At 34.7% G+C, this 14,838-nt stretch overlaps 1 protein-coding gene across 12 annotated transcripts in view; it reads left to right on the top strand.

The window, feature by feature from the left end:
* LOC117409482 (calcium/calmodulin-dependent protein kinase type II subunit delta) overlaps window positions 1-14,838 on the top strand; it is a 144,490-nt gene that overhangs the window by 51,856 nt on the left and 77,796 nt on the right. The gene's annotated exons all lie outside the window — the stretch shown is intronic.

The following is a 14,838-nucleotide window of genomic DNA, read 5'->3' on the forward strand; positions in this document are numbered from 1 at the left end:
GCCATCATGAGAAGCCCTCCATTTTGAGTGCTGTTCCTTTTTATGCCATACTACCACACTGATGTGGATGACACTACATGTTTTCATCCTTTGTGTAATGTATATGGAAGTATATTGAAATATATCTGACAATAGTTAAAAGCTTGAGAACAATTCTAAATGTTTAACACTTGCAAAACCTTTTAAATGTTTAAACTCTAAACTATTAACATCCCTACAGTAGTTAAAACAACATTCATTGGGGATTTGGCATTTTTATACCCTGTCCTTCCATTGAAAATTGGAGGCCAATTTAGAGTTAATGTGAGGAATAAGAATGCTGCAGTAACAGATGTGTGGGCAGTGGTGTTATACTGTAGAATCAGAAGGGTTGGTGACAGGTGAAGGTGAATGTCTGAATGAAAAGCCCAAATCTTTAGTTAGGGGTTATAACTGCAGGTAACATCACAGCAAACCATCTGGAGCCAATATTAATTGCTAAAAGAAAATTATTTGAAAAGCAGTTCTGTAAAATACAAAAACGATTGTATTTTGAATACATCTGACCCCAAAATGGCCTATGATTGAACATAGAGAGTCACATTTTAAGATTTCCTGTGTAAAATCATATTTAATCAGTTGCGTAATTTCACTTGCGTAATCTAGATTTTTTTATGGTTTCCCAGAGGATTCAGGCAGGCATTATTACTTGTATAGTTGGGAGCTGGTTACGAGTTGTGCTGCCTTACTGTAAATGCATTAATACCTAAAATGTTTTAAATTAGATTTAAAATAAATTGATTTACAGGCATATTTCTCTACAGTATATGAACCCAGATAAAAAGACCTCACACCTTTTTTTACACATTTCTTTTTGGATTCTAATTTAAGTTGCCTTAACAATGCATCAGTGAATGCAGGACCAGTAGAGGTACAGGCCTAAGAAGATGTTACGTCATGGTCTGATTAGCCTTAGTGAACTTATTATAATTTTTCATGCCGGGTTTGGCATTTCAAGCAGATTTAAAATTAATAAATTGGTATATTTACCCTAGAGCAGTGGGAAATGAATTACAATGTGGATCTTTCAATTAGCATCGACACATGCAGATCCTCTGCCTTGTGGGTTATGGTTGCGCTCTCTGGCACCGTTTTGTTTTTATTATTTGGGCGTGTAATGTTTTTTTAATATATATTATGTATGGGCAAATTAAAACAGATTTGACAGTCTTCTAAACTGGGTTATTAAGCTTTTACAAGAAGTAATATTTTATATATGATCACTAGTTAAAAATAAAAATAAAGTGCATTTAAGGCCTTAACTTTAGGCCAGGCGTCCAGAGTTCAGGTCTAGAACAGTCTAGAACAGTTTCATTACTAGCAAACTATTTTATTCACTTTAAAAAAACCATCATTTAAATAACTTGTGAGTTTAAGTTTTGTGAATAGGGTCAATTGACACATTGGCAATCATCTGATTTTAGGTAGAAGTTTATGAAAAATCTAAATAGCGCAGAAACGGTAAAGCTCAAGCTATGCGTGTCTCCTTTTGCCTGTCTTTGTACTTTGATCTTCTGAAAGACTAATCTACTTTCTGTTTGTGAAACGCTGCAAGGCATCTAAACAAGGGAGTGTGTAACAAATTGATGCACATTTTGTGTTTTTAGGTTCTCCCTGTTGAATCACTTGTATATGGACAACTATGTTTGACATCTTAATTAGTCATTTATTTTATAATGCTAGCCGGATAAAGTCATGCACATAAAGTATATTGCAGGGCTGACCAAAATTCTTGACCCTACAAGCCGCATACCAAAATGTTCATTGGTCGAGAACCGCAAGACACTTACTGTAAAACATAAAATGTTTGCGAGCAAGACATTTTATTCTCTCGAACATTGTAATGGAATCTTGCACTTACTCTGTGCATTACAGTAGCTGTTATCTCTTGATGGCAGCAAAATACACAAGAACAACGGAGAACATTGTTCTACAGTTCATAATATTGTACTGTAGATCTAGATTGTGAACTTTAAATGTAGCCCTATGGTGTTTTTCCATTATTTATGTTTGTACTGTATTATTATGCACTTTAAATAAAATATATTCAGTTATTATGAAGCAACATATGATAACTGCCCTGACACCACATAAAAATACTTTGACAAACCCTTGAAGATCTGAATGCTCAGTTTTTAAAAAACAGGTTTAATTTTTATGTATGGCTGCTACATGTATTTATTTATTAGTATGATGAAATGTAAGATATGTAAATATAATATACATTTTAGACCTGCAATATAACATTTAAACATGCATTCACTAGTCTAGCACCAACACTCCAGTTTAAAAAAAAAAATCATTCATCTGAATAAGGACGTTTGATACCAAGTGATATTCCATACAAAACTCGCTTGAGTCGTCACATCAGCTTCTTACTAAATGCCAGAGCTGACTGCTAATGCAGTCTGATCCAGGAGGATATGCTGTTGAAAATGTATTGTGATTTGTTTCATAATGACGTTTGAGGTTGCTCACCTTGTACAGACTGCAGTGTAAGCGATTTGTTGCAGATGAGACACAGATATTTACCACTGTTTTCAATGAAAGCAAACTCTTCCTCCCATTCTGGCTTAAAGCCTCATACTTCTGTTTATTACTCGTGGATGGTTTGCTCAATGCCATTGTCACTTACAACTGCTAAGTTCACTTACAACTGCACATCCGGCTTCAACTTGGTGATCAAAATACACATGCGCAACTGTGCGCTGTCAAAGGTCAACAACTGACGAAATGTTGTTGCAGTGAACATGCAGGCTCAAAGAAACTGAAGAGAGAGAAGGGGAAAGAAGAAAGAATAATAAACACGAATGAATACAGAGAACAAAAATAGTAAACTTGTGGTTATTTTTACTTTTTCTCTTTTCATTTAGATTTTGTTTATTACTCTTTCTTCAGTTCATTCGAACCGCACTTGAACTGCCCGGGAGCAGCGGTTTGGCCAACTCTGGTAAATTGCACAGAATCAGCTGCTGTTATTGATGCCTAGTGAGATTATAAAAAAAACATGTGTGTGTGTGTGTATATATATATATATATATATATATATATATATATATATATATATATACTGTATATAGTAGTCTCCGCATATAAGAACACCTCCTAAGAGAACACTTTGCCTAAGGAAACACCCTTGTGGTGAAACAGATTTTTCCCAAAGTACCACTATAGCATTAAAATGTTCAATACATAAAAATGGTGCCTGTCTGTATCATCTGATCCAAAACCACCAAAGTCCGCGTCATAATATCTGAACCGAAGATAACCTTAAAACTAAAGACCTCTACACACCAGACACAATGTGATAAGTGAAACTGTGCAGCAATGCGACAAAATGAATAGAATCTATATTTTTTATATTATCTTTCACACCACAGGAGACGACAGGCAGCCTTAACCCTGAACCATTCAATGCACGGAGCAACTTCTAGTGAGCCGTGAATATTTTCCGTCAGGCATTATTTCCTCATGGTTATTATAAACCTTATTTTTTTATATATATATATATATATATATATATATATATATATATATATACACACACACACACACATAGTTGTAGTCAAAAGTTTACATACCCCAATGGAAATGTATAATTTATAGAAATTAATCGAAAACAAATAATTCTAGGAAAAATCTTTTGTAGCAAAAGTTTTGCTTTTGTGGATGAGGAAAAAGTTACAAGAAATAGATGTCTGCAATTTTTTTGTAAAAACTCAAAAAATGCCAATTCAAAAGTATTCATACCCTTACAAGGAAAAATAAACTAATAGTTGAGGCACCTTTAGTAATAATAACCTCTTTTAAACAATTAGGATATTTGTCAATGAGCTTTTGGCATGATTGTTTAGTGTTTTTTGACAATTCTTCAATGCAAAATTGTTCCAGTTCATTAAAATTCTGAGGACTTCTCTTGTGCACAGCCTTCTTCAACTCATACCACCTATTCCCAATCGGATTTAGATCAGGACTTTGTCTAGGCCATTCCAGAAGCTTGATTTTATTTTTATTTTTTTAACAATTCTTAAGTAGATTTTGATGTGTGCTTTAGAACGTTGTTGTGTTGGAACGTCCAGTTGTTCTTAAACCAAGTATTGTAGCGGAAGGTTTCGGATGATTGGCCAATATCTTTCGGTATGCTATGGAATCCATTTTACCATGTATTGGAACTAAATTTCCTGTGCCTTTTAGAGGAAAAACAGCCCCATAGAAGGATCTTACCACTTCCATGCTTGACAGTAGGTATGGTGTTCTTTTCTTTGTATGCCTCACCACTTTCTCCAAACTTAAAGACTATAAGCATGTCCAAATAGCTTGATTTTTGTTTCATCACTCCACTTCACCAGAACTCATATCCATCATTCAAATGCTGTTTTGCAAACTTTAAGCGATTGTCCTTGTGACGTTTTCCTAAGAGTGGCTTTTAACTTGGCCTGTGACTATTGAGACCTTCACCATGCAATACTCGACCTATGGTTGAAATGGAAACCCCAGTTCCACATGCAGCCAATTCACTTTGAATATCTTTGGCAGTCAATCTCAGATTGTTATTTAACCATCCTCACAATTCTTCTACTTGTTCTTGGTGAAAGAACATTCTTTCTTCCAGACCAAGGGAGTGTTATTACAGTACCATGAGTCTTGTACTTCTTGATAATAGAAACAACAGCTGAAATTGGGATACTCGAATGCTTGGAAATCTTCTTATATCCTTCTCCAGCTTTATGACAATAAATAATTTTCTGCCTAAGGTCTTTTTCCCATATTGACTTGTTGGTAATGACAGTATGGTATGAATACTTTTGATCTAGCATTTTTTGAGTTTTGCAAAACAATTGCTGACATAAATAATTAGACATCTATTTCTTGTAACTTTTTTTCCTCATCCACAAAAGCAAAACTTTGTTTTCGAGAAAATTCCAAAAATTATACATTTCCATTGGGGTATGTAAACTTTTGAATACAACTGTGGATCCATAGAGAATATATAGAATAATAGATGGGCTTCAGGGAGTTACAGGAAAATAATTCCATCTAGGGTTTATGTGACGTCATAAACTACAAGGCTGTTACATCACAGATTGCTCTGAGGTAGACGCTAGTAGCGTCGAAACATTAGCACTTCTGTATGGACTATAATAACCGTCTCACATACATGGAATGCTTGGAAATCTTCTTATATCCTTCTCCAGCTTTATGACAATAAATAATTTTCTGCCTAAGGTCTTTTTCCCATATTGACTTGTTGGTAATGACAGTATGGTATGAATACTTTTGATCTAGCATTTTTTGAGTTTTGCAAAACAATTGCTGACATAAATAATTAGACATCTATTTCTTGTAACTTTTTTTCCTCATCCACAAAAGCAAAACTTTGTTTTCGAGAAAATTCCAAAAATTATACATTTCCATTGGGGTATGTAAACTTTTGAATACAACTGTGGATCCATAGAGAATATATAGAATAATAGATGGGCTTCAGGGAGTTACAGGAAAATAATTCCATCTAGGGTTTATGTGACGTCATAAACTACAAGGCTGTTACATCACAGATTGCTCTGAGGTAGACGCTAGTAGCGTCGAAACATTAGCACTTCTGTATGGACTATAATAACCGTCTCACATACATGGATTCATTAAAATTACACTGCGAAACTTCCAAGTGTGCTCTCACCTTTTATACCTTTCCATGGAGAGTCCATTTAGTGATGTCATCGGGTGTAAGCAGCCTATTCTAATTCATTGTCCTGTTGTGAGTGAGCACCTGCTACTGTTTGAAATGTACCTGCTGAAGCGCGGAGGCATGCCTTGATCTATGGAATTATTTTCCTTAAACTCCCTGAAACCTATCTATTAGTTTTTTATAATACATGGATATTAGTATCTGTAATAAAAAAAGACGGGTGTTAAAGTTCAGATTGCAAGTGAATTTAAATGAATAATAATAACATGCGTTATTAAGTCAATATTAAAGAATCTTAAATATAATTTTCTTTTCGGTAATTCAGGAATGGTGAATTAAACTGGGTAGATAATGAACTGCAAAAAATAATGTATTTTTAAGGAAAATGCGTTTCAATGGGGTATGCTTTTTTTTTTTTTTTTTTTATTAGTCGCTGTCAGAGTCGAAGATTTGTGTCGCTCGCTTGGTTGGTGCCCCCGTTGGTTAAGGATGATTGTAAATTTTCACAGAGAAAGATTTGTTAAAAGTGCCAAAAAAAACATGATTTGTGGGTGTTGTTGAGTGATTGAAATTTTTAAAGTCATTGACACGAATGTCTGTAATTTCCTGTTCCTCTCCAGTTTCTCTGAGATACGAATGTACCGGCTTTACATCAAATTGTGTGTTTTTTTTTGTAACATATTCTCGTTTTGTTGATCATTAATGAATATTTCTCTACTGTGGGTGTTGTCGCGTGATTGAAAACGAGACATTTTGTGTTTGAATTGAAAGTGGTCTTGAGGAGTCGAATGGGTCAAAGTTCAAGTATATTTTCCTGTAGAGGAATCATGACATTTTGACGTCACTACTGTGCTACTATGCCTTTTTTTTCGAATGGCTCTATATATATAATCTTCTGCTTAATATCAACTGTACTGTAGCCATAAAGATTGACCCATTTTTGCCGTTGTCAGGTAAGGGAAAGTTCATGTTGGTGTAACTGTTGGTCTACCAGCTCTAAACAATCAGAATATGATAATAGGATCCTTTTTGCACACACTTGATTTTAGGACAGTAGAATCTAAGGTCCCTGCATTGTTAACTACTAATATTAAGCATCATCTTTTAGCACACAAAGTTGTTTTATATATAAGTGTATATGTTTGTTGTATTCTGCTTGTTTTTATTAAGTCATCATGCGATCATTGTGATGGTAAGTAATACAGTGAGGCTGTGACAAATGTATGAAGTTTTAAGATGTCATGTGGGAATCAAATTCATTTGCTACATTTCAGCAATATAATCTTTTGTATATTTGTAACTTGACTACATCAAAGTTGATATCTATTTTGGAATTTGCTGTAGACGTCTGATATCATTATGAAATGTTGGGTTGAAACTCAGGGCTATAAAATCAGAGAGTCTGTGTGGTTTTGTCTAGTGTCATGACAAAGCACCTCACATGAAATGCAGAACTCAGCTGGGTGTACATACTGTTAGTTTCTCCTGTGCCGCCGCTGTGTCTAAAATCTTCTAGCAAACTTAGAAGATTTTAAAAATATGAATATTAAGATCTCCCCAAATGTTTGCAGCAGTGCAATGATTTATTTCCCTCTGATACATTTTCCAGCACTTCTTATAGACATGACTTGAGCTTTTTTATTTTCAAATACTCAGTGCAAGTTCCATGGCCACCATCTTTGCTCTCTGCCTTTGTTCTTTACAAGTGACGAACAGTACAGTAGTACTGAACTGACAATTTACAACCTAGAGTGTGGGTAGAGAACATATTTGACTTGGCATTTTACGCCAGTTAAACTACTACTGTTGATACAGTATATATTTATAGTCCAGTTGAAACATTTTTAATATGTAATTGCCACTTACTCTAATTTAAAGAGGCACTGATTGATTGCTAAACAGTTTTCTGTTTAGCTCTTTAATTGTCTTTTTAAATGTTTTTTCCAGTATTCATTTGCAATTGAAAAGGTTAATAGATTTGAAAAGCTTTTTCTCCAGATACAGCTTTGGATAAAGTATTCGTCCTTTCCTTGTCATTCAGTTTATTGCCTGTTTAGAGCCTGGTGTTACGAAGAGATGAGGCATTGCCATAGAGACCCCTATTTATAGAAAGCCTGAAAGAATCATGATTGTATTATGTATTCATAAAGCAAGCATTGGATCAAGTTTATCATTTTTTGTACCATACAGGGGAGAAGGCATTGTGTTTGTTAACCTCTGTTTCGTTTGTTTTAAAAAAAGAACCACATCACTGTTTATTTTTTATTTAAAAAAAATAAATAAATAATAATACTTTGTAGTATTTTATAATCCAACGTTTGCTTGCGCTCCTCACTTGTAAACACACAATATGCAGACTCAAATATGACATTTAATCCAGTAATAAGACTGCTGACTGTTGTTGATTGCTTTTGGCCAATCATGTTAACCCTTTAACTTTGACTGAGCCCTTTTAAAAAGACTAAAATGTACTGAACCGAATGTATACAGTACCAGTAAAGGGTTAAACTCTACATTTCTATAAAGCTGTGTGCATTGCAGTAAAATCAAAGCAAAAATGTAATTTTACTTTATGAATTTAGTATCATGAGTTTACTTTAAACAATTAGGAAATGGCTAAAGTGTAGTACTGTACTTAGAATTTTTACTGCCATGTTTTTGTCTAACAACTTGTTTGTTCTCAACAGTCTGTCAGGAACAGTACTGATTTGTTAGGCAAAATTGGACATGGAGATAAATGCCAGTATAGACACAGTCAAATGTCCTTGATTCAAAACCAAGAACCAAGCACCAAGAATGAAGCATGACAGTTTGTAAATTCCCAATTCACTGCGGCAAGCCAGAAGCTATCAATTAATGTTAAATATGGTAGATAATTATACTATATGTGTGTTAGACCAGTGCCCCATGCCTATGTGCCTCTTGTCCAGCTATTTTGTTTTGTAATGTGCATGTCCATTTGTATGTCCATTTGACCTGACTATAGAAACTTAGATTGTAATGATCTTCCTGCATCCAAGATCTGTTCCATTTACATAGGTTAGATACTACATTTTTTGTAATATTAAGTGATATATCATATCTTAACAATATTCGTTTTTGGTATCCTAGTTCATTCCTACCACAATGAAACCCTCTTAACAGAAACCATGCATAAATGGTGCGAATTACACTAGATGCCCTCTTGATTACAGTATGACTATCAGAGCCTCGTTAGATTCTGAAGCAATCGTATGTGACGTGTGGCAGTGGAGTCCCTGACTTGGAACAAGGCAGTTTTTATGAGGTCATTTGAAGTGTGTCGCACAGCCTCTCTCACTGTAATCAAGAAAAGTTGAAGGCTGCTTAACCTGCTTCTTCAGATGGATAAACTGGACATGAATGTAATACAGGATTAGCCCTGAAACCTTGAATATGAGCTTGTCTGGGGCTTAATATAACCCTCTATTCACTAGAGAGGAAAACAAGTATGTCACTACGATGCCCTGTTTTGCATGCTCAATGGATGGGTGCTGGGAGAAATGATACCTTGTGTTGTTTTATTTTACTGCTTAGGGAAGAGATATAGTAATTAAACAAGCTATACTGTAAGTATGTGTGCAGCTTGCTTTTCCTTTTCTCATGGACTCCCACATTCACTTAACCTATACAATTTAATTTCCTCATTGGTTGATAGGCTGCATTTCATAAACCCCACAATGTATTCAGTAATTTTAATAGTGCAGAGCATTAGATACAGAAAAAAAAAAAAAACATTTTAGGCATTTATCTTGCCAAGCAGCTGTGAGAGACCTGTTACATTTAGCAGTGCTCATTATCTTTCCTTTGCCAAACTGTGGAGCTGAAATATTTTTGAAAAAGCTGTTAATTTTTTTTTTATCCTCCCTAGGGGGGCTTTTTGTGCTCTAACTTCCATGTGTGCCTTTTCAAAAGTAAATTCCTGTGATTGAGCAGTAACGTAATACATCTAACATTCCAATGTCTCATTTTTATAAAACAGTCAAGTGTATGCATTATGTAAGGTTACAGTATTAAGAGGCAATTCTTCTGTCCCTCAAAGGTGATTTTCTTTTTTTTAATTGGAAGTTTTCTCAATTGTATTAGAAGGCAAGTAAATAAGGAACATTTCAGTACTTGGCAGCTGTGCACCAGATATGATTCTATTTCAGTGCACTGATAAAATTAATTTCTCATAAGCAGTGAAATAATTAGAACTTCATATCCCTGTGCTTTAAAGTGATCTTAGCAGGCAAATCCATTGGGTAATTTTCTTTGCAAATGTATATTCTACTGTAATTAGAATGCTGATGCCGTAAAAAAAAAATAGTGGGAGCAGCAACCGAAATGGCTGCCTATAATTTGTTTTACTAATCTGATTTTCCACCTTATGAATTCTTATGTCTGCATTTGCTGTAATTAGCTACAGACAGCAAGTATTGTGTCATCTGGGGTCAGTCTTGCCATGTACAGTACACCCTCGCTGGGGTCCGAGCTTTTTGTTTGAATATCGAGGGGTTCGTTATAGCGAAAGGACAATAACAATGAACGACAAACTGTTGGAGTAAGTTTAATGAGATGAGATTGTGAATAAAAGTAGAATTGCATACCTGTTCATTTCATGTATGTAGTATTCTGCCTTTGCTTTATCCTATCCATTAAGTAATTTAAAAAGCAGTACAAAAAGCAAAAATCCCGAATTGAAGCTTTTATTCAAAATCAATCTAACATGAATCGTTTCAAAATGCACCAAATCTTAATCCAACATGCAAGAATCCCAAACTGAGCTTTCATTCCAAATCAACCCGACATGAAAAGTTCATCAGATCCTCAAGTTTTTTTTTTTTTCTTAGTTGCCGTTGTTTTTTCTTAAATCAATTTTTATTAAACAAACGAGCTGACTTCACTGTGGAGGTGGCATCCCGTGTATACAGACCAGGATGTAGACAATATGTGTTTATATTGTCTTTTTTATATATTTATTTGGGGTCCAAGGCCCAGGTTTGTTATAATGAAGGGCGTTATAGCGAGGGTGTACTGTACTTGATTCCACATTCATTTACTTCAGTTCTAATCTTTTCCCAAGGCACAGAACTGGCTTTAGATTTCAGTGCTTTTACCTTAAACTGTTTTTAAAAAAAGTTAAATGAAGCATTGCTGTTACATTTCCCTAAAGAAGAAGACCTAAGGACCTTTTTTTCTGTGTTTTTTATTGCAGTTACCCCACTATTTAAGATAATTTGACCTGCTTTGAGAAGTTGCTCTTTCAAATGTTACATAGGCTACCAAAATGTCTTTGTTAGGAAGCAAACTTGATCCACACAGGTGTTAGCTTGAAGACGATGCCTCTTTCTAACACATCAGTTGCAGGTTACTGTACATTTACCGTTTTTGTATTTTTTTTTTTTTAAAAGCTTTGTGTGGAGATGGCTTATAGCAAACTGCATAGCAACACTGTATTCGTAGCCTAATTAATCTCGTTTATGTTTGCTTATTTTAAAGCAAAAAATGTCCCCATGTTTAAAGCAGTTTGCATGTTGTTTTTGTTCACTAACCTATTTATTGATGTGTAAATGCTTTTATAGATTCGCAAAACCGACTTTTTCACATATCTGCCTATACCCCAGTCCACAGGGGGGCGGATTTGTGACTTTGTACTGTAAATGCAATTAGAATGATAGCAAACATCATACATCAGTAAAGAAACAGTAACAACAAGCTGTCATTTGAAGCTATTAACTCTTTAAAGTTAAAAGTCTTAAGACATTTCAAGTTTTCTGAGGAGCAAACAGAATGGTGTACACTGAGTGCATCAGATTTATTTTCATTTCCATTTCAGAATAATTGTTAGATTTGCCTACCACTGAGCAAGAAAATCTTCCCTTCTGGCTAGGCTCCAGTTTACTGTCAGGGCTGTATCCCTACATATTCCATGGTCCTTTTTTTCTGCCGTCTGTCTATTTTGAGCAGAATGTGTCATAATCACCCTGCGTTGCCTTCTGTCTCCCTGTGCGAAAACAGGAGCAGAAAGCACTTTGAGAAATCCAGGCCAGTCCATGTTGGAAGCAAAGTATGCACTAATTCCCTGGATGAGTTCAGAAATGGGTCTTGTCCTCGCATCAGCGGCCTATAAACTGCCTGTCATATTTACTGTACCTTGAAAATCTACGAAATCAGTGCATGCTGAACCAGCCAACCCATATTACACTTCTAAATTTGGAGTGCACATGGGAATGAAAAAGAGAGTTTTTTTTTTTTTTTTGGAAGCAGTTAAGCAATATTTGCAATGTGCTAGAAAAAGTAAAAATGTAATGTTTGGCACTACAGAAGAAGTGGTAATGATATTTATTGGACATTATGTCATCTTTATAAAATAAAATACAGATTATTATTATTATTAAAACAGATAAAATACAGCTACTAATCTTTCTGGGAAATAGACATTTTTTCTGCAGTATATATACATGTGTAAGGGAAATAAAAATACATATGGTATGCAAGTACAGTACTGTCGCAAATACAGCAGTCACATTCTAAACCACTGAATATGAGTTTATGATTTTACACCTTACATCAAATGCAACAATATGCAGAAACATAATGAAGCAATACATTGTGAAGGGTGATTGTGGATGCTGCTTTGTCTAAATGCTACTGCGAACAGCTCTTATTTCATAGATGCACATTACTTTATTGGTTGCACAAGTTTCAAGAGAAAGGGTTAAAATAGTGCTTTATTACTTATACTGTTATTTGGATTCTCGATTCCCTCACTGACAGCAACATTTTCATCTTAGTTACCAACCTGAGCAAAGGCAACAGACCACATCTCAAGTGATATCCGTCCTTCTGCCAGCCAATTGTCACTTTCCACTATAAATCCTGTCCTTTTTTCATTAATTTCCACCTGGTAGAGCCAAATCAATGAGGGTCATTGCATGTCAATAAAGTGGAAGGGCTGTGCAGCTCTTGACATGAAACAGCAGTGATAAAGGACATGATGAAAGACATGCGAAATAATTAATTATTGTAGATCTATGAATGAGAGCTATATCATTATGGTGTTTTGTTATGTATGGCTAGGCATTGATCTGCATTTTTTTTTTTTGAGAAAGGGAATACATCACAAAACATAGGGCATCATTTACTAAGCGGCGGTAATTTTGCCAGAATTGCTGGAGGAAAATTGACAGCGCATTGTATTTCCCAAAGTATCACTCCCTATTTTCTAACTAATTAGAAGCAAAAATACCAGTCGGAAAAATTCTAATTAGCATACAAATTGTGGGTGGCAACAGGTCTGAAGTTGTGCACAGTGTTTATTCTATTGACAACAGGTGAAGGAACTTATTTAAAATAAAAATATGAGACAGAGATAAAAGAAAATATGATGAAATAATTTAGTTTCAATTAAAAATAATATTTTGTTATCTACGCATCCTACAACAATGTGAAGCCTACACTGCATCAGCATGGTTTGTTTTGTACTGTATTGCATGTAGGATAGACCAAAAAAAAAAGCCTGCTAGGTATTCATTTGATTTTACTACTATACTATTTAAGCCTATTGAACATATGTATATGTTTACACTATTATTATTATTAGTAGTAGTAGTAGTATTTGTTTATTTAGCAGACGCCTTTATCCAAGGCGACTTACAGAGACTAGGGTGTGTGAACTATGCATCAGCTGCAGAGTCACTTACAACTACGCCTCACCCGAAAGACAGAGCACAAGGAGGTTAAGTGACTTGCTCAGAGTCACACAATGAGTCAGTGGCTGAGGTGGGATTTGAACCGGGGACCTCCTGGTTACAAGCCCTTTGTTATTTTAATATGCCCTCATATTTATTGGGCTATTAATATATATATTTTTTTACTAAACAAAAATCCTTGTCAGACCTTCGTGAATAGCTCATGAATGTATGGCAGCTCATTATCTGTGTTTAACATGCTGCTTTGCATATGTAAGCTTCATTAATTCAATGCAAATGAGGTAGTGGCGCTATTTCGCCTCTTTCTGAACGGAAATGGGAATAGTAAATAGGGTGGGGACAGAACTGCACGCGGTAATCATGTTTTGCGTACGGGAAAACACTTTGTAAATGAGGCCCATAGTATCTGTTCAATATATTAATTGTTATTTTAATGCTGTTACATTTCGGCTGTAATCATTATTCTGTCATCGACTCATTAATTAGTTTATATTGATTTGTGTATTGTGTTCAATTGAATTCCCTGTTTTGATGTGTATGTTCACACTTGTATATAAATAAGAACTTTTTGGATAAGTCTATCAGTGTTAAAATCTTTCACAGACCGACACTTAATGTTTTTGTGTTGGAGATAGCACATTGTCCTTGCTTCAAATGAGCTAGCATTAGAGATACATTTCTGAACTTTGATATTCCTACAGTGTACTGTGTCAGAGGTACTACAGCTGTGGCCAAAAGTTTTACCTTGAATTTTAGGATTGAGACACAATTTAAAAAACTATATGAACATAATTTAGATATTTTATTTAACATAATATAATGAAGGAAACTACAAAATGTTATCGCTAAAGTCTACCGGAAGTCTAACAATATATAATGTTAGATTTCAAAATTTTTGTTAAGTATGTGGAAAACTACAAAGCGGTATGTAATTCAATATGTTAATATAACGTAGCTGGGGTTTGCAATACTATGCTGGTGGCAGCAAAGACATAAAACCCAGTTACTGTATTAATGTCCTAATATTGTACTTTAAATGACAGCTTTTTTACAATGTCAACATAGCTAAACACAGAACATTGAGGGGTATATCGGTAGCATTAGGCCTCCCAAAATGAGGTATGTTTACTCCTAGAGGATCAGTATTTAATTTACTGTACTCTAAATGACTCACCTCTATCATTCAGGACTGTAGTTAGCCTTCCTTACTTGCTTAATCCATTTGTTCTAATTTTTGTACAATTTGAGATTTGCAAAGAACCTCAAGCTCTTCTGAGAACCATAAAAATAATGCTAACAACTGAGTGTTTTTCCTGACTAAGAGCTGATTTCTTTTGTATTTCTTTTTTTTATTATTTTTATTTTAACTTTGTAATTCTTGCAATAATGTTGAAATTGTTT

Source organism: Acipenser ruthenus, chromosome 2 (assembly GCF_902713425.1).
Source record: "Acipenser ruthenus chromosome 2, fAciRut3.2 maternal haplotype, whole genome shotgun sequence".
Taxonomy (NCBI): Eukaryota; Metazoa; Chordata; class Actinopteri; order Acipenseriformes; family Acipenseridae; genus Acipenser; species Acipenser ruthenus.